The sequence below is a fragment of the Heterodontus francisci genome, chromosome 22 (genome assembly GCF_036365525.1).
Source record: "Heterodontus francisci isolate sHetFra1 chromosome 22, sHetFra1.hap1, whole genome shotgun sequence".
In the NCBI taxonomy this organism is placed as follows: Eukaryota; Metazoa; Chordata; class Chondrichthyes; order Heterodontiformes; family Heterodontidae; genus Heterodontus; species Heterodontus francisci.
Window position 1 is genome coordinate 49,644,192 of NC_090392.1, and position 22,618 is coordinate 49,666,809.

At 46.9% G+C, this 22,618-nt stretch overlaps 1 protein-coding gene across 1 annotated transcript in view; it reads left to right on the plus strand.

Moving 5' to 3' along the window:
* The first annotated feature begins 231 nt into the window (after positions 1–231).
* The window catches only part of cdon (cell adhesion associated, oncogene regulated), a 176,471-nt gene continuing 154,084 nt past the window's right edge, over positions 232–22,618 (plus strand). Inside the window, exon 1 of the mRNA XM_068053815.1 lies at positions 232–315. The gene's annotated coding sequence lies outside the window, so the exon portion shown is untranslated. The remainder of the gene's footprint in view (positions 316–22,618) is intronic.

Below are 22,618 nucleotides of genomic sequence, written 5' to 3' on the forward strand. Positions count from 1 at the left end.
AGCGTAGACTGAAATAATGTTTTTCACCCCTTACTCTGTGATGGCTATAAATTATTGCACAGCCACCGTTTCCAAGCAGGCGAGTGAAAAGTCAGTCAGCGTTTTAACTTCCTCACTGTGATGTTCTTCATTAAAGCGGTAAATGCTGTATTTAACAGTGTCCCTCCTGTCGGCAGCTGGATTAGGTGGAAAGGGCTCTGAATCGTGGACTATCTTGAGTGTCACGTCAAACTCAGAAGAGGCGGGATCTACAACTTCAAGTTTTGGGAAAGTAGCACTTGAAGGCATTTGAAGGCTGCTACCCTGAGCAACTTGGTAAGTCCCCATTTGTTTAATGTTTTATTACCAGATTAACCCCAGTGCTTTCCTTCAAGACTCAAAACATCGATGTTTTGAATATGCAGATATATTTTTAAGCCTCAAGTTAATACCAGTGCAGTCCTGTTAGTAAGTGTTTGTTTAAAGAGTGTTGTTCAGGTGGCTGTTAAGTCCTCTGCATTCGGCAGCACGGAAGGACAATGAATGCATTAAGGAGATGTTTGGATAAAGGGGACAGTTAGCTGTCTCCGAGGAGGAGGGGACTGCAGTTTATGATCAGTCGCTCCTCACTGTTGCTATGTGAGGGTTTTAGCTGGGTGACACTGTCAGCATGATATGGGATCCAAAAAAAACACAGGTTGCTTCAGTTACAAAATCGTTATTTAGCAGCAATTTCCTCTGAATAACAATTTGCCCTTAATGGACCAATTTCTGGACTATGCAACAGTGAAAAAGGACAAATCTTTACAGCAGCAGGAGGGGTTCTGAGAGAGTTTGAAGGGGGAGTCACTTGACAAGCAACACAGTTAAACTGTCGAGTAACACGCCAGAGTCTTCACAGGCTGTACTCCCCAAGTCTTCATCCCCTTACAATCGGGTCATAATCAGGATGTTGTGGTTTGTGCTTTCTGCTGTGGAAACTGAGTCGCTAATGATTCAAACAATTCTGCAGAATTACACAATGCTCCTCAGCCTTGTACTCAGTCTGCTGGGTAAGATACGGTGGAGATTGTGCGGGAGGTTAGAAGGAGTGTGAGGGAGGTAAATGGGATTGAGTCAGGTTAGAAGGACTGTGAGTCTGGTTAGAGGGAGTGTGAGGGAAATGAGGGGCATGTGAGGAAGGTTAATGCGTCTGAGGGAGAATGGGATGGGGGGAGGGAGTGTGTGATTATGATCAATGGACTGGAGAAGTTTGTTAAAATGCCTATTTTACACTGTGTTGTGTAACAGCGCATATGAGGTGAACAAAATGGAAATGGTAGCGAGGATATTGATCAGAGTCCCATCAGCACATGTCGTGTATCTCAGTAACCAGCTGGAAGAAATCAGTGGGATGTAAGACAGTGAGTCAGCACAGGGCACTGAGTGAAATTAATCCTAAAACTGGTACAGTGACAGTCAACAACCAACCTCCAGCTTGGGCGGAATTGCATGGTCTAACCCACAGAAAGAGTGGGCAGGGTTCAATTGGCTTCTGGACAGAAGTCTGTGGCCGTGTGGACATTGAGAGATGGGCTTTTCTGTAATGTCTTCTGTGATTGAATACTCTGTCAACAATTTTGGCGCCGACTACAATCTCAGTACTCTCACCATCAGTTCCATCTCCCTCCCCGGCTCTCAGGCTGAACCAGACTGTTCGCATTCTCAGCTGCCTTTTTAACCCTGCACTCAGTTTCCAACACCACCCCCTCTCTATTGTAACTACCACCTATTTCCACCTCCATAACAGCTCCAGCTCAACCCATATACTGCTGAAACTCTCATCCATGCCTTGTCTTGACTCCAGACATGACGATTCCAATGCTGTCTTACCAAGCCTCACATCTTCACCCTCCATAAATTTCAGCTCTGTTGCCTGTATTCTATCCTGTACCAGGTCCCACTCGCCCATGTCCTCTGTGCTGGCTGTCCGAGGGTCTTCCAAAATTGCATCCTCAAGCTTCTATCCCTTAATGGTACCACCCCTTCTGATCTCTATAACCTCCTCCAGCCCTACAGCCACCTCCCCGTCAGCCCCAAACCCCTCAAGAATGCTCCATTCCTCCAACTCTGGACTTTTGAACATCACCCCCCCTCCCTGCGCTCTCCATTGGAGGCTGTGCCTTGAGCCGGCAGGGCACCATATGCTAAAATTCCATCCCTAAACTCTTCTGCCTCCATATCCTTTTCGATTACAACCCATCGCTTTGACCCCTTCTAATATCTGCTTCCATTTGTGTTGCTCATTGCTGAGCTTCACTCATTTCACTTCTTCACTTAATCACCTCCGTTTTCCTTAATGGATTTTACTTAAAATATTAGTTATTTGGAAGGACATTTTCCCCTTCCTCTCCCCTCAGTCTCCCCTCCCATGCCCACCCTCTCACAATCCATCTCCTCTCCCCCACCACCCCCCTCCTCTCCCCCAGTCCCTCTCCTCTGCCCCACTCCCTCTCTTCTCCCCCACTCCCTCCTCTCCCCCTCTCCCTCATGCCTCTCCTCCATCCACACCCTCTCCTCTCCCCCTCTCCCTGTCCTTACCCCCATTCCCTCTTCTCTCCCCGCACCCTCTCCTCTCCTCCCCCAGTCGCTCTCCTCTGCCCCGCTCCCTCTCCTCACCCCCAGTCCCTCCTCTCGCCCACTCCCTCTCCTCTCCCCCAGTCCCTCCTCTCCCCCTCTCCCTCTCCTCTCCCCCAGTCCCTCCTCTCCCCCTCTCCCTCTCCTTTCCCCCTGGTCCCTCTCCTCTCCCCCACTCCCTGTCCTCTCCCCCCCAGTCCCTCTCCTCTGCCCCGCTCCCTCTCCTCACCCCCAGTCCCTCCTCTCGCCCACTCCCTCTCCTCTCCCCCATTCCCTCCTCTCCCCCACTCCCTCTCCTCTCCCCCAGTCCCTCCTCTCCCCCACTCCCTCTCCTCTCCCCCAGTCCCTCCTCTCCCCCTCTCCCTCTCCTCTCCCCCGGTCCCTCTCCTCTCCCCCACTCCCTGTCCTCTCCCCCATTGCCTCTCCTCTCCACCTCTCCCTCTCCTCCACCCCATCACTGTAATGCGATTTCACATGGCTCCTCCACACACCTGCAGTGACTGGCAGTGGGAAGCTGGTGACACCACGAATTGTCCAACAGCTCATGGCCCATTTACCCAGCGGAGACACTGAAGGACCCCTTGGTGCCTTTTGTGATGCCTGAACTACCCCTGTATGAAAGCAGTAATGCCAGGTGTTCTTTCCTCTCTGTTTATTCATCCTGAAGGTGCTATATTCGTTTGAGGGAAAGCTTCCACAGAACCAGCCTGTGCTCAACCTAAAGAGTGATTTGCACCATGCTGATGAACTGCAGGGGGCTTTGCAATCCACCTGACATCCAGGCATGCATAATTCAGGGACAGATCACTGTTTGATGATCTGGAGTAGGATCTTGATTTTACTCTCCCCCTTCCTTCCTAGCAATGTTAATCAATTAAGATTATGCTGATGAAAGTAAAAGTCCCTCAATGTGCCTCAGCTAAGAATGGAAAAAAAAATAAGCCAGGATTCCCGGCCCTAATCACCATCCAATGGCCACTAATGAAAGGTATGAAAGTTTGGGTGTCACTTGAGGACAGGATCGGGTTCGGTTTTAATGCCCCACGTGGTTGAATTGCCTGCTGATATTCACTGTCTCGGTTCTCACTCTCATTTGAGCTCTTGGGATTTGGTGCCAATGGCAATCCCCCATTACACTGTCAAAGGTGAAGTCACATGGGATCAGAGGTGAGCTGGCAAGATGGATACAGAACTGGCTCGGTCATAGACGACAGAGGGTAGCAGTGGAAGGGTGCTTTTCTGAATGGAGGGATGTGACTAGTGGTGTTCCGCAGGGATCAGTGCTGGGACCTTTGCTGTTTGCAGTATATATAAATGATTTGGAGGAAAATGTAGCTGGTCTGATTAGTAAGTTTGCAGACGACACAAAGGTTGATGGAGTTGTGGATAGTGATGAGGATTGTCAGAGGATACAGCAGGATATAGATCGGTTGGAGACTTGGGCGGAGAAATGGCAGATGGAGTTTAATCCAGACAAATGTGAGGTAATGCATTTTGGAAGGTCTAATACAGGTGGGAAGTATACAGTAAATGGAAGAACCCTTAGGAGTATTGACAGGCAGAGAGATCTGGGCGTACAGGTCCACAGATCACTGAAAGTGGCAACGCAGGTAAATAAGGTAGTCAAGAAGGTATACGGCATGCTTGCCTTCATCGGTCGGGGCATAGAGTATAAAAATTGGCAAGTCATGCTGCAGCTGTACAGAACCTTAGTTAGGCCACACTTAGAATATTGCATGCAATTCTGGTCGTCACACGACCAGAAGGACATGGAGGCTTTGGAGAGGGTACAGAAGAGGTTTACCAGGATGTTGCCTGGTCTTGATGGCATTAGCTATGAGGAGAGGTTGGGTAAACTTGGATTGTTTTCACTGGAACGACGGAGGTGGAGGGGCGACATGATAGAGGTTTACAAAGTTATGAGTGGCATGGACAGAGTGGATAGTCAGAAGCCTTTTCCCAGGGTGGAAGAGTCAGTTACTAGGGGACATAGGTTTAAGGTGCGAGGGGCAAAGTTTAGAGGGGATGTGCAAGGCAAGTTCTTTACACAGCGGGTGGTGAGTGTCTGGAACTTGCTGCCGGGGGAGGTGGTGGAGGCAGGTACGATAGCGACGTTTAAGAGGCATCTTGACAAATACATGAATAGGATGGGAATAGAGGGATACGGCCCCCGGAAGTGCAGAAGGTTTTAGTTTAGACAGGCATCAAGATCGGCGCAGGCTTGGAGGGCCGAATGGCCTGTTCCTGTGCTGTACTGTTCTTTGTTCTTTTTGTTCTTTGTACACTGTCCCCAATATCCCCCATTACTCTGACCCTAGTATCCCCCATTACACAGCCCCCAGTATCCCCCATTACTCTACCCCTAGTATCCCCCATTACAATGACCCCAATATTCCCCATTGCACTGTCCTCAGAATCCTCCATTACTCCACATCCAGTATCCCCCATTACCCTGTCCCCACTTTCCCCATTACACTGCCCCCAGTATCCCCCAGTTATACTGTCACTACTATCCCTCATTACATTGTCATCAGTATCTGCCATTATACTGCCCCCAGTATCTCCCATTACACTTTCCCCAATATCCCCTATTACAGCATCCCCAGTATCCCTCATTACACTGCTCCCCGTATGCCCTAATACCCTGTCCATTACATTTTTCCCAGTATCCCCCATTACTTTGCCTCCAGTATCCCCCATTACACAGCCCCCAATATTCCCCATTACACTGCCCCGAGTATCCGCTATTACAGCTGTCCTTTTTCTGGCATTTCATATGCACGTAGACGGCTGTCACTGGGATCTTTTGGGGCAGGTCTCTTCAGGTGACATGAAGGATTAGTCTGGCAGGTTATCCAGGAGAAATGCGGCATCAGATGTTTCTGCTATCACACACTGAATTCTCAGGGTTTCTCAGAGAGGTGGAGAAAGGATGAGCTGGGTGCTCTCTCAGCAGGCTGCAAACCCAACTGACTCAAAACAATATCCAAACCCAAACCAACCACTGACCACCATAAATCTTGGCATGTCACTTCTCTGTAAACAACTCCCAAAGTCAGAAGGCACCTGCTGTTTACTTAGCTGAAGACATGTGACTTCCAGCAAGTGTTTTTAAACAAAGTCCCAAAGCCCTTCCAGTGACCTTTTTTTAAAAAAAGTCCAGCATCTATGGAATCACTTCAGGCCTCCAAAGGAATCCATTTCAATAATTTTAAAACCTGAGTCCTAACAAAAAGATTAAAAAATGGAAGTACTTTCATACCACCCCTATTACGACATCCCCAGTATTCCGCATTACGCTGCACCCAGTATACATGAATACACTGTCCCCAGTATCCTCCATTACATTGCCCTCATTATCCACCATTACTCTGTCTCCAGGATCCCCCATGATTCTGTCTCCAGTATTCCCCATTATTCTGTCTACAGGACCCCCCCCCCCAATATCCTGTTTCTATTATCTCCCATTACACTGTGCCCCAATAGCCCCCATTACACTGCCCAAAATATTTCCCATTGCACTGTCCCCACTATCCCCCATTACACTGCCCCCAATATCCCCCATTATACTGTTCCCACTATCCCCGATTACAATATCCCCAGTATTTCCCATTATGCTGCACCCAGTATACCCTAATACAGTGTCCTTGGTATCTTCCATTACACTGTCCCCAGTATCTCCCATTACACTGTCATGACTATCCCCCATTACACTGTCATCAGTATCCTCCATTACACTGCCTCCAATATCTCCCATTGCACTGTTTCCACTATCCTCCATTACAATATCCCCAGTATTCCCCACTATGATGCATCCAGTATACCCTAATACACTGTCCCCAGTATCCACCATTACTCGGCCCCCACTAAGCCCCATTACTCTGTCCCCAGGATCCCCCAGTATACAGTCCCCAGTTTCCCCCATTATTCTGATCCCAGGACCCCCCATACCCTGCCCCCAGTGTCTCCCATTACACTGCCCTCAATATCCCCCATTACACTGTCCCACGTTCCCCCATTACACTACCCCCAGTATCCCCCATAGCCCTGTCCCCACTATCACCATTACACTGTCCTCGGAATCATCCAGTACACTGCCCCCAGTATCCCCCCTTACATTGTCCCCACTATCTCCATTACAATCATCAGTATCCTCCATTACACTTTCCCCACTATCCACCATTGAATTACCTTCATATCTCCCATTACACTGTCCCCAGTATCACTCATTACTCTGCCCCCAGTTTCCCCATTACTCTGCCCCCACTATCCCCCATTACTCTGTCCCCACTATCCCCCATCATTCTGTCCCCACTATCCCCCATTACTCTGTCCCCAGAATCCCCCATTCCACTGTCCCCCGCATCTCCATTACACTGTCCCCAGTAGCTCCTGGTACTCTGTCCCCCATATCCCCCATTGCACTGTCCCCACCATCCCCCATTACTCTGCTCCCGCCACCAAGCCCATGGTTCACTTTCTCATTCTCATTGAACAACACAATAGGGAAGGGATCAACCACCAAGAGCAGGTCCCTTTAAATGAACGTTTCCATTAACAGGTCTGTTTTGTCCGAGCCTTCCATCCAGGAGGTAATTTGTTGAACAGTAAATGCAGGTCTGTGCTGGTAAACTGCACTACACCAGAAAAGGTGGATTAGAGACAAAGGGCAGCATGAAAGAGAGTGAGCAAGTGGGAAGTGTCGATGTTTGAATGCTGACTGGGAGATTAGAGAGAATGGGAAAATACAAAGAGAAAGGGAGAGGGAGAGAGGGAAGTAAAATGGAGAGGGAGAAAAGATAAAGGGACAGGATAAAACAAGGGAAGGAAGGCGGAAAGCGAATTGGAGAAAGAGAGAGTGAAAGAGAGGTCGATAGTGAATGAATAACTGCAGCAAAAGGAGAGAGAAAGAGAAGTAACCAAACCAATAGAAAAAAGTAAAGGGTTAATTGACTGATTCCACACTCCCAGAAATTTGCTGCGCTCGAAGAGAGGGTGGGCTGGATAATAAGCATTACACGTTCAAGTGCTGCTCACACTGGGACCCAGAATCAGGAAATTTAACCTCAAGAGAAGGAACTGATAGCAAAGGATGAAGTGAGGAAAACCAATGCCAGAGACAGAGGCAGAAATGAGAAACAACGCATCTGTGGGAAGGCACAGAACAAGATATAAAGAGTAGAAAAGTGACAAGAGAGAGAGGGGTAAAATATAAGGTGAGAGAGAACCAGACACGGAGAGAAAGGCAAAGAAACTCAGAGAAACTTCCACTGCAAAACAGAGAGTGAGCAGTGGGGAAAGTGGGGGTGGGGGAAGGGGTAACAGTTCCCACAGCTAAATAGCGTGAGGGAGACAGAGAGAGACTGACTGTGGTGAAAGTGAGACACACATTCCTGCACCCAGCAGGAGGTAGTGTCTCTACGAGTACTGCAGGAATTGTTCTGACTAGCCTGCATTAATTCGATTGTGACCAGGCAGTGGAGGTTGACCTGACAAAGGCGGGGTAGGTGGGGGTTGGGCGGGGGGAATCTGCAGGGCTGTCACCTCAGTGAAGAGCCAGGGCCCACAGTGCAGCACAGACACCAAGGCTGAAGGGAGTTGGAGTGAAGTGAGGGTATGGTTAGGACAAGCCAAGCTTGGGTTTTAGAAGCTTGAGAATAATTACGTTTCAATGACCTATGAAAGCAAAGTGACCTTTCAAATTAAAATGTTTTGATGCTTAAATCCCAAACAGTGTTCCAGTTAATACAAGATCCTATGGAAAGTTAGCACTGGCAGTCTTGCAACTAGGGCTAATTTAGATTATGCATTTACATAGGAAGGAACGTAGGTATATAGGCCCCTCAAAGCTGTTCTGCCATTCAGTTAGATGATGGCAGATCTGTAGCTCTCTGTCTAAGTTTCATATCCCTGAATATCTTTGCACAACAAAAGTCTATCAGTCTCGGTTTTGAAATTTCCAATTGACACTTTTTTTTGAGGGAGAGAGTATTTTTGGGACAATTTTATTACCTGCGGCTCTACATTAGGAATACGGATGATGTAAAATTTACCCAACTGTCTGTACAGAAAACAGTGCATTGTCCTCAAGGCAGGAATTTACAGTGAAGTTACTCAACTCGTAAAAATGAATAGGAATTGGAAGGGGCAGCATGGTCAAACATTTCTTTGGATGTCCAGTACAATGCAGCATGTAGCGATAAAGAAAGACTGTATAATGCCTCAGGACATCCCAAAGCACTTTACAACCAATGAATTACTTCTGAAGTGTAGTGACTGTTGTAATATAGGAATCGCAGCAACCAATTTGCGCACAGCAAGATCCCACAAACTGCAATAAGATCATCTGTTTTAGGTGCTGGTAGAGGAATAAGTATCAGCCAGGACACTGGATAGAATGTCCCTGCTCTTCTTTTTTTAATAGTGCCATGGGATCTTGTACATCCACCAGAGAGGGCAGTCAGGGCCTCAATTTAACATCTCATCCAAAAAACAGCATCTTTGTTTCATTTATTTATTTAGAGATACAGCACTGAAACAGGCCCTTCGGCCCACCGAGTCTGTGCCGACCAACAACCACCCATTTATACCAACCCTACAGTAATCCCATATTCCCTACCACCTACCTACACTAGGGGCAATTTACAATGGCCAATTTACCTATCACCTGCAAGTCTTTGGCTTGTAGTGAGCACACTACAAGCACACAACAGTGTAGCACACCCTTAGTACTGCGCTGGGAGTGTCAGCCTGGATTTTGTGCTCAAGAGTCTGGAGTGGGTCTTGAACCCACAACCTTCGGACTCAGAAGCAAATGTTACCACTGAATCACGGCGAGAGGAGTAAAAGGCAGGCCCACACTCACCATTCCCCTGAACTTAGCCATACTGATGAGTGGTTCTCCACTGGATGGGAGGCAAATTAGCACAGATGCCTGTTTTTGGACAGCCCTGGAACAGGAATGACTGGAAAATTGGAGCACAGTCACCCCACTTGTCCTCTGCATCCAGCTGTGGGAAGCGAGAGAGAAAGAGACAGAGAGAGAGAAAGGAGAAGGATTAGCCCAGTGGCTGTAGACAGAAATCAACTTTGGAATTCCAGCTTCTTTTATTGCTCAACAGAAATATTGGCTTATGAAGTAATCACCAGGATGGACTTAACTGTACCAAGTTAGGAGATTTAGTGAAAGGCTGATTGTCTGTCTCTCAAAGAGCTGTGAGAAGCAAGGTATAATGCAGAGACTCACTGTAGGGTGCAGAGGATGAGGTACAGCTGACCTCTCTGCGCTTGGCTAATCAGCTTTACACTAACTGGATTTGAGGATTGTGGCAACTGACTTAGCCGTGAGTTTCATTCTTCATTAATTGGTTGGTCTGTCCCATGACAGAAACTGACAAGGTGGCGCTCATTTGTCTCATTCACGGACGGTTTCAGGTCAGACGGCTAGAGCCTGGAATCAGGAGATTGGCAGCGGATCTGGCAGGGGCCGGTAATAAATGAGGCGGTTACTGTACCAGAACATAATTGGGACTCTCTGCCGTTTGATCCTTGGCTAAAAGATTCACAAAGAAAACATACATGCCTTTTTGACCGAGTTAATAATCCCTGCCCCAGCGGGGAAAGTTTCACACTGTTAGCATTCTCTGACTTGCTCAACAGAAAGTATTAAACATCCAGAATTTGTCTCACTTGAGACTAGCTTTGCAAAGAAAACAAGTTCAGCAATGCAGTCAGTTTTGTGCTCATATTGATAGAAAAACTTGCATTTATATAGAGCCTATCACCATTTCAGGACATCCCAAAATGTATTACAGTCAATGAAGTGCTTTTGTAATGTATTCACTGTTGTAATGTAGGAAACGTATCAGGCTATTTGTGCATAGCAAGCTCCCACAAACAGAGGTAAAATTCCAGGGTTGCTGACCCCTGCTGGGGTACAGTTCCAGGGTTGCTGATTCCTGTTGGAATTTAGTTCCAGGACTGCTAAGTCCTGTTGGGGTACAGTCCCAGGGTTGCTGACTCCTGCTTTAGTAGAGTTCCAGGATTGCTGACTCCTGTTGGGATTCAGTTCCAGGCGTGCTAAGTCCTGTCGGGTGACAGTTCCAGGGTTGTTGACTCCTGCTAGGGTACAGTTCCAGGGTTGCTGACTTCTGTTGGGATTCAGTTCCAGGATTGCTAAGTCCTGTTGGGGTACAGTCCCAGGATTGCTGACTCCTGCCGGGGTACAGTTCCAGGAGTGCTAAGTCCTGTTGGGATACAGTTCGAGGGTTGTTGACTCCTGCCGGGGTACAGTTCCATGAGTGCTAAGTCTTGTTGGGTGACAGTTCCAGGGTTGTTGACTCCTGCTAGGGTACAGTTCCAGGGTTGCTGACTCCTGCTGGGGTAGAGTTCCAGGATTGCTGACTCCTGTTGGGATTTAGTTCCAGGATTGCTAAGTCCTGTTGGGGTACAGTTCCAGGATTGCTGACGCCTGCTGGGGTACAGTTCCAGGATTGCTGACTCCTGTTGGGATTTAGTTCCAGGATTGCTGACTCCTGTTGGGATTCGGTTCCAGGATTGCTAAGTCCTGTTGGGATACAGTCCCAGGGTTGTTGACTCCTGCTGGGGTACAGATCCACAAGCAGCATCCAGCAGGCGTCACAGTCCAGTCATTGGGAACGTGAAACCCTGTCTGCTTTGTTCCCTCTGTAAGTCAAAAGCAGTTATAGCACCCCCCCACCACAAACACCCTCCCCCGCAAACCCCCCCCCCACCCCCCCACCCCCCCCCTGCAATCGCCACCACCAACTGAGTTCTGGTCCCTGAAGTATGCCAGTGGCAATCTGTCCAGCCAAAGCTAGCCACCTTCCGAGTTCTGTAACCTTTCCAGGGCAGTGCTAACAGATTGGTTACTGGGATAGATGTTATGACTAAAATTGGATTGAAATGCAAGGACTGTTCTCACTGTTTACTCTGTACTCCATTGGTGTTTCACATGAGGGAAGTTATGTGTAAGGAATTTTCTAGGTTATTTTGACTGCCCATGTTTGATTGGACATGGTTCTCCTGATACTTAGAGAACAGCACAGGCCGCAGCTCCAACCTGCTTTCTGGCGAGGCACTGTCAGGAAGTTAATTAATCACTGGGACACGGATCAAGTGACTGACAGGAACTTCAAGATGAAAGATGACATCAACACCTCAGGACCACAGCTTGATGTTCCTCAAGGAGATATTAATGATAGTTCAGGGCCATCAGCCCCATGTGAGACTCTAGCTGAAGCATTCGGAATATCTGCTATTACTGCAGCATTGCCTCTTCATTTCCCATTCCTGTATGGGAGTATATTGGAGTTTTGGGGGGTTTATAAGAGGGATGTGGGGTATATCAGAGAGTGTTACAGTGAGGGGTGTGGGATATATCAGAGAGTATTACAAAGAGGGGTGTGGGTATATCAGAGAGTGTTACAGTGAGGGGTGTGGGTATATCAGAGAGTGTTACAGTGAGGGGTGTGGGTATATCAGAGAGTGTTACAAAGAGGGGTGTGGGTATATCAGAGAGTGTTACAGTGAGGGGTGTGGGCATATCAGAGAGTGTTACAGTGAGGGGTCTGGGTATATCAGAGAGTGTTACAGTGAGGGGTGTGGGATATATCAGAGAGTGTTACAAAGAGGGGTGTGGGTATATCAGAGAGTGTTACAGTGAGGGGTGTGGGTATATCAGAGAGTGTTACAGTGAGTCATGTGGGGTATATCAGAGAGTGTTACAGTGAGGGGTGTGGGATATATCAGAGAGTGTTACAAAGAGGGGTGTGGGCATATCAGAGAGTGTTACAGTGAGGGGTGTGGGTATATCAGAGAGTGTTACAGTGAGGGGTGTGGGATATATCAGAGAGTGTTACAGTGAGGGGTGTGGGATATATCAGAGAATGTTACAAAGACGGGTGTGGGTATATCAGAGAATGTTACAAAGAGGGGTGTGGGTATATCAGAGAGTGTTACAAAGAGGGGTGTGGGTATATCAGAGAGTGTTACAGTGAGGGGTGTGGGATATATCAGAGAGTGTTACAAAGAGGGGTGTGGGCATATCAGAGAGTGTTACAGTGAGGGGTGTGGGTATATCAGAGAGTGTTACAGTGAGGGGTGTGGGATATATCAGAGAGTGTTACAAAGAGGGGTGTGGGTATATCAGAGAGTGTTACAGTGAGGGGTGTGGGATATATCTGAGAATGTTACAAAGACGGGTGTGGGTATATCAGAGAATGTTACAGTGAGGGGTGTGGGATATATCAGAGAGTGATACAATGAGGGGTGTGGGTATATCAGAGAGTGTTACGGTGAGGGGTGTGGGATATATCAGAGAGTATTACAAAGAGGGGTGTGGGTATATCAGAGAGTGTTACGGTGAGGGGTGTGGGTATATCAGAGAGTGTTACAGTGAGGGGTGTGGGATATATCAGAGAGTGTCACAATGAGGGGCGTGGGTATATCAGAGAGTTACAGTGAGGGGTGTGGGTATATCAGAGAGTGTTACAATGAGGGGTGTGGGTATATCAGAGAGTGTTACAGTGAGGGGTGTGGGATATATCAGAGAGTATTACAGTGAGTGGTGTGGGGTATATCAGAGAGTGTTACAGTGAGTGGTGTGGGGTATATCAGTGTGTTACAGTGAGGGAATCGAGTATATCAGGGTATTACAGTGAGGGGAGTGGAGTATATCAGCGTGTTACAGCGAGGGGTGTGGGGCATATTATAAAGTGTTACTGTGAGGGATGTGGGGTATCAGAGTGTTATAGTCAAGGTTATGGGGTATATCTGAGAGTGTTACAGTGAGGAGTGTGGGACATATCAGAGTGTTACAGTCAGGGGTGTGGGGTATATCAGAGAGTGTTAAAGTGGGTCTGGGTTATATCAGAGAGTGTTACAGTGAGGGATGTGGGTATATCAGAAAGTGTTACAGTGAGGGGTGTGGGGTATATCAGAGTGTTACAGTCAGGGGTGTGGGGTATATCAGAGAGTGTTACTGTGAGGAGTGTGGGGTATATCAGAGTGTTTTAGTCAGGGGTGTGGGGTATATCAGAGTGTTACAGTGAGGAGTGTGCGGGATAGCAGTGTGTTACAGTGAGTGGTGTGGGGTATATCAAAGAGTGTTAAAGTGGGTGTGGGGTATATCAGAGAGTGTTACAGTGAGGGGTGTGGGGTATATCAGAGTGTTACAGTCAGGGGTGTGGGGTATATCAGAGAGTGTTACAGTGAGGAGTGTGGGGTATATCTGAGTGTTACAGTCAGGGGTGTGGGGTATATCAGGGAGTGTTACAGTGAGGAGTGTGGGGTATATCAGACAGTCTTACAGTGAGGATTGTGGGTGTATCAGAGAGTGTTACTGTGAGGATTGTGAGTCTATCAGAGAGTGTTACAGTGAGGGGTGTGGGGTATATCAGAGTGTTACAGTCAGGGGTGTGGGGTATACCAGGGAGTGTTACAGTGAGGAGTGTGGGTGTATCAGAGAGTGTTACTGTGAGGATTGTGAGTCTATCAGAGAGTGTTACAGTGAGGGGTGTGGGGTATATCCGAGTGTTACAGTGAGGGGTGTGGGGTATATCAGAGAGTGTTACAGTGAGTGGTGTGAGGTGTATTAGAATGGTCAGTGAGGTTGTCGGGTATATTAGGGTATTGCAGTGAGGGGTGTGGGGTATATCAGGGTATTGCAGTGAGGGGTGGGGGGTATATCAGGTATTTATGTGAGGGGTGTGGGATATATCAGGGTATTGCAGTGAGGGGTGTGGGGTATATCAGGATATTACAGTGACGGGTGTGGGATATATCAGGGTATTGCAGTGAGGGGTGTGGGGTATATCAGGGTATTGCAGTGAGGGGTGTGGGATATATCAGGGTATTGCAGTGAGGGGTGTGGGGTATATCAGAGAGTGTTACAGTGAGTGGTGTGAGGTATATCAATGTGTTATAGTGAGCGAGTCGGGTATATCAGGGTATTTCAGTGAGGGATGTGGGGTATATCAGAGTGTTACAGTGAGGGGTGTGGGGTATATCAGGATATTACAGTGACGGGTGTGGGATATATCAGGGTATTGCAGTGAGGGGTGTGGGGTATATCAGGGTATTGCAGTGAGAGGTGTGGGATATATCAGGGTATTGCAGTGAGGGGTGTGGGGTATATCAGAGAGTGTTACAGTGAGTGGTGTGAGGTATATCAATGTGTTATAGTGAGCGAGTCGGGTATATCAGAGTGTTACAGTGAGGGATGTGGGTATATCAGGGTGTTACAGTGAGGGGTTTGGGTCATATTAGAGAGTGTTATAGTGAAGGGTGCGGGGTATATCAGAGTATTACAGTGAGGGGTGTAGGATTTATCACAGAGAGTTACAGTAAGGGGTGTGAGTATATCAGAGTGTTATAGCAAGTTACACAGGGTATATCACAATGTTCTAAGGGTAAATTTTGCATATCAGGAAATCCCCACAATTTTGATGAAAGTCACCAGTTGGAGTGTGTCAGCAAATTTTTCAAGCAGCAATGGACATGTTCCATTCCCTTGTTACCAAACTCAATTGTTTTGCAGTAAATGGAAGCTTTATCACTGGCCAATCACACACAAAATCATGGGCCTGAGATATCTCATAGAACCTCCAGGACTTGGTGAATCTCAAAACTTTTTTTTTAGTGCCAGCATTGGCAGCAATCCTGGCAGCTTGCCCATGTGTATCTGGCTATTTATTTAGTGCCCGTTGGCTCACATTAGGGGAGGGCGGAATGCAACTTGTTTCATCGTCCCTCCTGTGACAGGTGAGTGCAGCTTGGGGCCTGAGGGCACAACAACTATCAAAAAAAAGACATAGATCCTTTTATCATATCCGAATGATTTTTTTTTGTGAAGTATTTCTGGATTGCTGCCTACAGTGGAGCCAAGAGCTCAGTGGGTGCAGGTACCAGCAGAACCGAGAGGAAATATGGGCATCCAGCCATACCGCTGTACCGGGGGCAGAGGTGGGAGCTGCTGATGGTGCAGTTTGGGAATTTTGCTTCATTAGAGAAAGAAGGAGACATTACTGAGAGAAAGGGTGGCACTCAGTTGTTGCATTAACCCTATCCTGTAATTGAGGAAACCTCAGGCTCCATTTAGATGAAGGTTTCTATGGAGAATCCTAGAATTTCACAGCCCTGAAGGAGACTATACAGCCCATTGCCCCTGTACTGTCTGCCTGAGAGAGTTAGCCATATAGGCCCATTCCCCTGCCTATTCCCCACTCAACCCATTTGCTGTCTCTGTGAAAGAACTGTCCACATGGTCCCACTGTCTTCTCTTTTCCCCACATCCTTTTAAATATTTTCTTTTGCAAATATTTCTCCACTTTCCTTTTAAAGGCCATTTCTGCTTGTGTCTGGTATAATATAAAGGGTGATGGTGGCTTAGTGGTAATGTCACTGGACTAGTAACCAGAGACCCATGCTAATGCTCTGTGGACATGGGTTCAGATCCCACTATGGCAGTGCTTTTGAAGTGTGGTCACTGTTGTACTTTAGGCAGCCAATTTATACACAAGAAGGTCCCATAAACACCAATGAGATAATGACCATATCATTAGTTTTGATGAAGGTGGTTGAGGGATAAATGTTGGCCAGGACACTGGGGAGGACTTCTCTGATCTTCTTCAAAAAAGTACCATGGAATCTTTTACCGCCACCTGAGATACGGGACCTCCATTAAGCATCTCATCCTAAAGACGGCATCTCCGACAGTGTAGCACTCCCTCAGTACTGCACTGGAGAGTCAGCCTAGAATTTTTGCTCAGGACCCCGGAGTGACATCTGACCTAGAAACTATTGCAGGTGGGAGGGGAATGACAGGCATGGGAATGGTCCCTGGCCTTCAGTGGGAGGGGAATTGTGTGGGCCTCACAATCAGGAGAGGGAGGGAAGCACAGGACTAAACTTTCCTTTAAGGACTCCAAGAAGCACTTGCATTCCTCAAGGCCCCACAAGGATAGTCAATAATTAATAAAAAGGGCTTTCTTTCTCGGGCCTCTTCTTGCCTGACGTCCCTTTCCGCTGGGTTGGCCTGGCAAGAAAGCCACAATGCCTTATGCATGCAGGCCTCTGGTTAAAACAGCAGTCAGGTCCTGATGATGGCATCAGACGTCACCTAATCTGCACATTTAAAGAAGGACTCCATTAGTTTCGGGTGGGCTTCCCTCTCGCCTGCTCAGAAGAGTAGGTTAAAATTGGAAGCCGCAGGACTGTTGCATTATGCTAGTGGGTGAATCCTATGGGCTGCCGACTGCCCAGTTTTCGTTGAGTGGACAGAGTTAACACCGCTCCTTAAAAATTCCACATTATCCATCCAGTGCTGGGAGAGAATGTGTCCCCAGAGTCCGTCCATTGATGGTGAATGCGCCAACTTCTGGTAGTCTGGTGCCTGCTGCCAGTGTGAGTCTCATTCTTCAGGTCAGGTTGTGAAAAGCACAGAATGTGAAAGTAGAACAGGATTTTTCTTATTATTCCATGCACAGGGCAGGGGTGGGAGAGGGTTGGGGTGGGTGGTGTTGAGCCCAACTGATGTCGAAGGGGACCCCTGCAAATGGGGTGCCAGCAGTAACTCAATGGTACCTATCCTGCTTCAAAGTCTGAAGGCTATAGTTTCAAGCTCCACTTGGGAAACGAAAGCGTAATAGTTAGGCTGGCACTCCAGTGCAGTGCTAAGGGAGAGCTGTACTGTCAGATGATGCATTGGTAGAACCTTGCTGTGTGCAAATTAGCTGCCATATTTCCTACATTACAATAGTGACTACACTTCAAAAGTACTTAATTGACTATAAAGGGCTTTGGGGTGTCCTGAGAACATGATAGTTACTATATAAATGCAGGTCTTTATTTAAACAGCGTAATGCTACAGAAAGCAGGCCCAGAGTGTGTTAACATTTGGAGTGGTTGTCTATACAAATGAGGCTGTAGCTCGCTCAGAACCCAATCTGAGAAAGTCGATATTGATCACTTGGCTGCCTTTGAAGCTTCTCAATTTTAACAAACTATTCGGGGGGGAGAGGGTGCGTGTTGCAGGAGTGCGGGGCTGAGTAAAAGTGAGGAGATTAGACTTTAGTATGTTTTTAAGAGTTTTTAATTACTGACACGGCAGAAAGCCAAGCTGTGCTGGCCTCTGATTACTGCATCTCCTCCCAGAGAGGTATTAATCACAGAATAGCTTTCACAGAGGCCTGCATGACAGCATGCTGGCAAACACTGCTCTGTGCTTGAGGGCTGAGATCATCTCACTTTAACCCAGTAATGCCCGGCTGGACAGGAATTCTGCACCATCTGTTCCATTCCATTCGTGTCACCTTATTGTCAAACTTCTCAAAGCTTCTTTCTCTTGATCCTTTAAAGACACAGATACCTGGCCCAATCTTCCTCTTCCCCTCCTCATCCCCTTGTTGAGATTCAAAATCACTTCAGCATCTCCTAGTCTTTCCCTGGAGCTGAAAACTATGGAACTTTGTGTGGAAAAAATGATTTATCAAGTTGAGGGATGCTGAGAAATTGAACTTTCAGGAACCCACTGTCAACATCAAGCACTCCCAGATGCAGAGTAAAGGCCCCTCTAACTCTGCCCTAAAACAGGTTTCAGCCTGAGGAGGCATCCCCTACTCCACCTGCGTGACATGTATTTTCCCATTTCCCAACCATCCTATGGCCTATCTAAGTGGGATTGCCAATCAGTGCTAAATTATGGACAGTTTTGTAGTACAGGTCTTGCCCACTAGACCTTGATTGAGACTGTCCAAACTCATAGGACCCTTACAGCCAATAATTAGGGGAGACTGACATCCCATCATTGAACCCAGATTGAAAAATGAAATGCCAGAGTCTAATCCATTGTGCCGAGACGCTTATCTTCCTCCATCTTCTTTCCTATCTACAATCTAGATTCAAGCTTCCAATATTCAACCTTGGTGCTGTCTGGCACAATTCGTGTACACTCTATGCTGTCATGAACTCTTTCCATCCATTTAACCACTGACCACCTCCAGGCGCGTATCCATTGTCTCTCGAGATAAGGAGGCCCAAAAGAATCTCATCCCACAGCCCATGTACATTCTACCCTGTCATAGAATCTACCATTCTGGGAGAACAGGGAATGTTAAAATCCTAACATTAGTTACCCAAAATGAAAAAAAAATTGCTACATTTCTCACTACTCAGATCCTCCATCTTGAAGTTTTACAGTTAGAAGGAGCTTTCTGACTTTAGTATCTCAGTTTTTGTTTCCGGTACCAAAGAATTAAGAATCTCTCAATTGCTCTTTTATAAAATGTGAGGACTGGAGAATTTTGCTGATCTCCAGATGGTAAATACACCACCCTGGCATGATACTGAGCCCCGCAGACCAGGAAGACCGCAGTTTCAGTTCCGCATTTGTGCTGAACTCAACCAGGTTGGCATTAGCTATCGGCCTCAGCACCCGTGTGCTGTGCAGGAGAAAACAAAATGTCAGCCGGGCTTTGCTGATTGTTGCCCATAGACCCCTTACCCCTTCTGGAAAGTGCCCCTATGTGTTCACATCTGGCATGGACAGGATCGGGCTCAGTTGTGGTGACGCCATAGTCAATTAGCCTGCTTAGCTTGCTTGCTTAGCTCACACATGAAGAATGACCACTAAAAAAAATGAAAGAAGAGCTTGCATTTATATAGTGTTTTTCACAACACCAGGACATCCCAAAGCGCTTTACAGCCAATGAAGTACTTTTGAAGTACTGTTGAAATGTAAGGAATTTGCACACAGTAAGTTCCCACAAACAGCAATTTGATAATGACTAGATAATCTATTTTAGTGATGTTGGTTGAGGGATAAATATTGGTCAGGACACCAGGGAAATCTACCTTGCTCTTCTTTGAAATAGCGTCACAGGATCTTTTACATCCATCATATTGGGCAGACAGAGCCTTGGTTTAATATCTTATCTGAAAGACAGCCCTTCCGACAGTGTCGCACTCTCTCAGTACTGCACTGAAGAGTATGCTGCAAGTCTCTGGAGTATGAATTGAACCCACAACTTTCTATCTCAGTGATAAGGATGCACCAACTGAGTCACAGCTGAGGCCTGGGGCAGAGAGCAGAGTGGCAGACACTGGTGGAACCATGTCCCAACACATGGCCAGTGCTATCGGGAGAGGGGCAGAGAAAATTGGAGGGGTGCAACACAATGACAACCAGCAACCCCCACCCCATTCTGGATGGCCAACTGGTGCAGAATCAAAATTAGCATTCCTCTGAGGAGATCATTTCAGTCACACTCTGCAGCTTTTAACGTGAGGAACATGCCTGAGCCCTGTAAGTATTTTATTTGTAAGGAGAGATGAGCTGTGTGGTGTTGATGATTGATGGCTTCAGGTGCCACTCCCAGGCTGCACTCCCCGGCCCCTTACTGAAGCTATGGCACAGAACAGACAGGATGATGTTCATGCAGCTTCTCGAATGGATCATCCACGTATTGAGTTGCATTCTTGCAGTCATGGAGGTGGGTGATGAGAAACAGATTCATGTTTTATGAAGCGCAATGGAATCTCATATCTCTCTGGGTTGAAATAAAGGTCAGAAACTGTAATTCAAACTGCTGGTAATGTACCAACAAATCCAGTCATTATTCTCATCCATTGCAAGTCAGGGGAACTTTACAACCTTGCTTCAAAATGGGGTCTTCTATCTTCACTAGTCTCTTTCCTGGAACTAGCTGCCCTGATAGTTCCTTGGGTAAATGTTCAGCCTGGTGTGATACTTTGCCACACAACCAGGTGGTTACCACTTTGTGCTGAATCAGTTGGTTTTAGTCAGAGTTGAGGTTTGGAGCCAAAGCACATCCAAACTGGGTGGCAGAGAATTATCTGTGCTTCCTGCTCTTGATAACTATGCAGTGACCTCTATGGGCATTGAGTGAGAACAGAGTCAGGTGGGGTTGTGTTGTTTCCCACAGTTGATTGGCTCTTAATGTCTAAACTCATGTGAGGAATGGCCATTATCTGTGGAACCATATCCCAGCCCAGTCCTAGGAACCATATCCCAGCCCAGTGTCCCAGGAACCATATCCTAGCCCAGGATATAAATTCCTTTGGTAGACAAATGTAAAGAAAGCCAGAGAAAAATGAAATCTGTTAATGGTAGTGGGAGTAGGTATTACTGCTCCGAGCTGTGGTATATCAGCAGCAACTCCAAGTATTATAGCATCTGACTCTCTTTCTGAGATACTCCCGGAAGCTCCATCTGTCTGTCTGTGGAAACACTTATCAACTTGTCACTTCAACTTGTGCTGGCTCAGTTTCCACCTTTAGGTCTCTTGTGTTTGTCATCAGTTTAACTGGAATGTTATCCAATCAGCCTATCACATAGAGAACGGATTCCAATCCTCATCTCTGATACCTCAGCTCAGGTGCTACTGCATCAAGACAACCCCTTGGCAGCAGTTTGACATTGTTTAAAATAAAATACCCCACAAGAGGTGATGAGTCCCCTCCTCCCTGGAATGGGAAAAAGACAGTGAGAGAGGGAGTATGTGAGTGAATGAGCAAGTGTGCATGTGTGTGAGTGTGTGTGTAGAGTGGTGTGTGTAAGCTTTCGTGGAGCGTGTGCGTGTATGGTGTGTGTATGATGTCTGTGTATGGTGTGTGTAAGTGTGTGTATGCATAATGTGAGTTATATTTTACTAGTGAGAATATTGATATTATTGGCAACTGACAAAGATGGCTGAGAACTGGAACTCAGGGGCTATAGAAAGAACATGGAGAGTAATGAACAGTGATGAGCTAGCAAATTATTCATTGGTAACTGTGGCAGGCCATCTGCACATAGCAGACAAGAAGTGCAGCTGATATTGTAATGTGCTAGTCATGGAGGTTTCAACAACTCGGAGATCGAATGGACATATCAGGGACAAAATGAAAGGAAGGTGGTCAGGGATATTTTCATTGCACAACATTTACTAGAGCTGAGACTGTGTTGGTTTGGATGTTTCGGAATCCAAAATGGACCAAACCCCTTCACAATTACTCCCATTATATAGAATTTCAAACAACCAAGCCCCTTCCCCTTCCCTCCCATTGTATAGAATCCCCATGGACCGAACAACTTTTCATTCACTCCCATTATCCGGAATCCCAATGAACCAAACTCCTTCTCATTTCCTCCTGGTACACAATTCCCTATGATCCCATATATGGAGATATAAAATGTGACTAACCGTCAGCCTTTGGGCTCTGCACGGTATAAATACAATTACTCCAGCTAAGGGTCTCCTAGCAATGACAGCATAATTTAGAAACTGGATCACATTCATCCCCAATATCTGATTCTGTTCAATATGTTCCTATACTCTTGAGTTGTTGCGTGACAATCCAGCTGGGCTGTGGCAGGACGATAGCATTTCCAGTTCTTTTTTACAGGCTGAATGTTATGGTTTCCTCTTCCACATCAACACCGAAGGAGACCATTCATTTCATCATGCATCTTTAAAAGAGCTATCCAATTAATCCCACTCTTTTGCTCTTTCCTCAAAGCCCTGTAAATTTTCCCCTTATCCAGTTCTGTTTTGAATGTTTCTAGTGACTCTGCTTCCATCGCACTTTCAGGCAGTGCATTTCAGATCATCATAATTTGCTGTGTTAAAAAAAACCTCATGACGTCTCTTTTTTTGTCAATCACACGCTGTGATACTGTGCGAACTCTGCACATGTTCCCTCCAGATTTTCTTCCCATGACCCCTTATCCTCTGAGGTTATCAATTTGTGCTGGGTCTGGGTCTGGGTCCACAGGTGCTGCTGGCCCTCATTTACCTCACCTTATGGCTTTTCTTCAATGGGTGTCAGCAGGCTGTGCAGCCTCATTTAGGCTTCTTCTGATGGCTCAGTTGGTAAATGCACAGGATTGAGCTGCAGAAACCAGGAAGGACTTGGCTTAAATTCTCAGTTTGTGCTGATGTCAGCGTGGCTCATGATGAGCCGCTAAATTTGGCCTCAGTAAAAAGAAGAGAAATCAGACAGA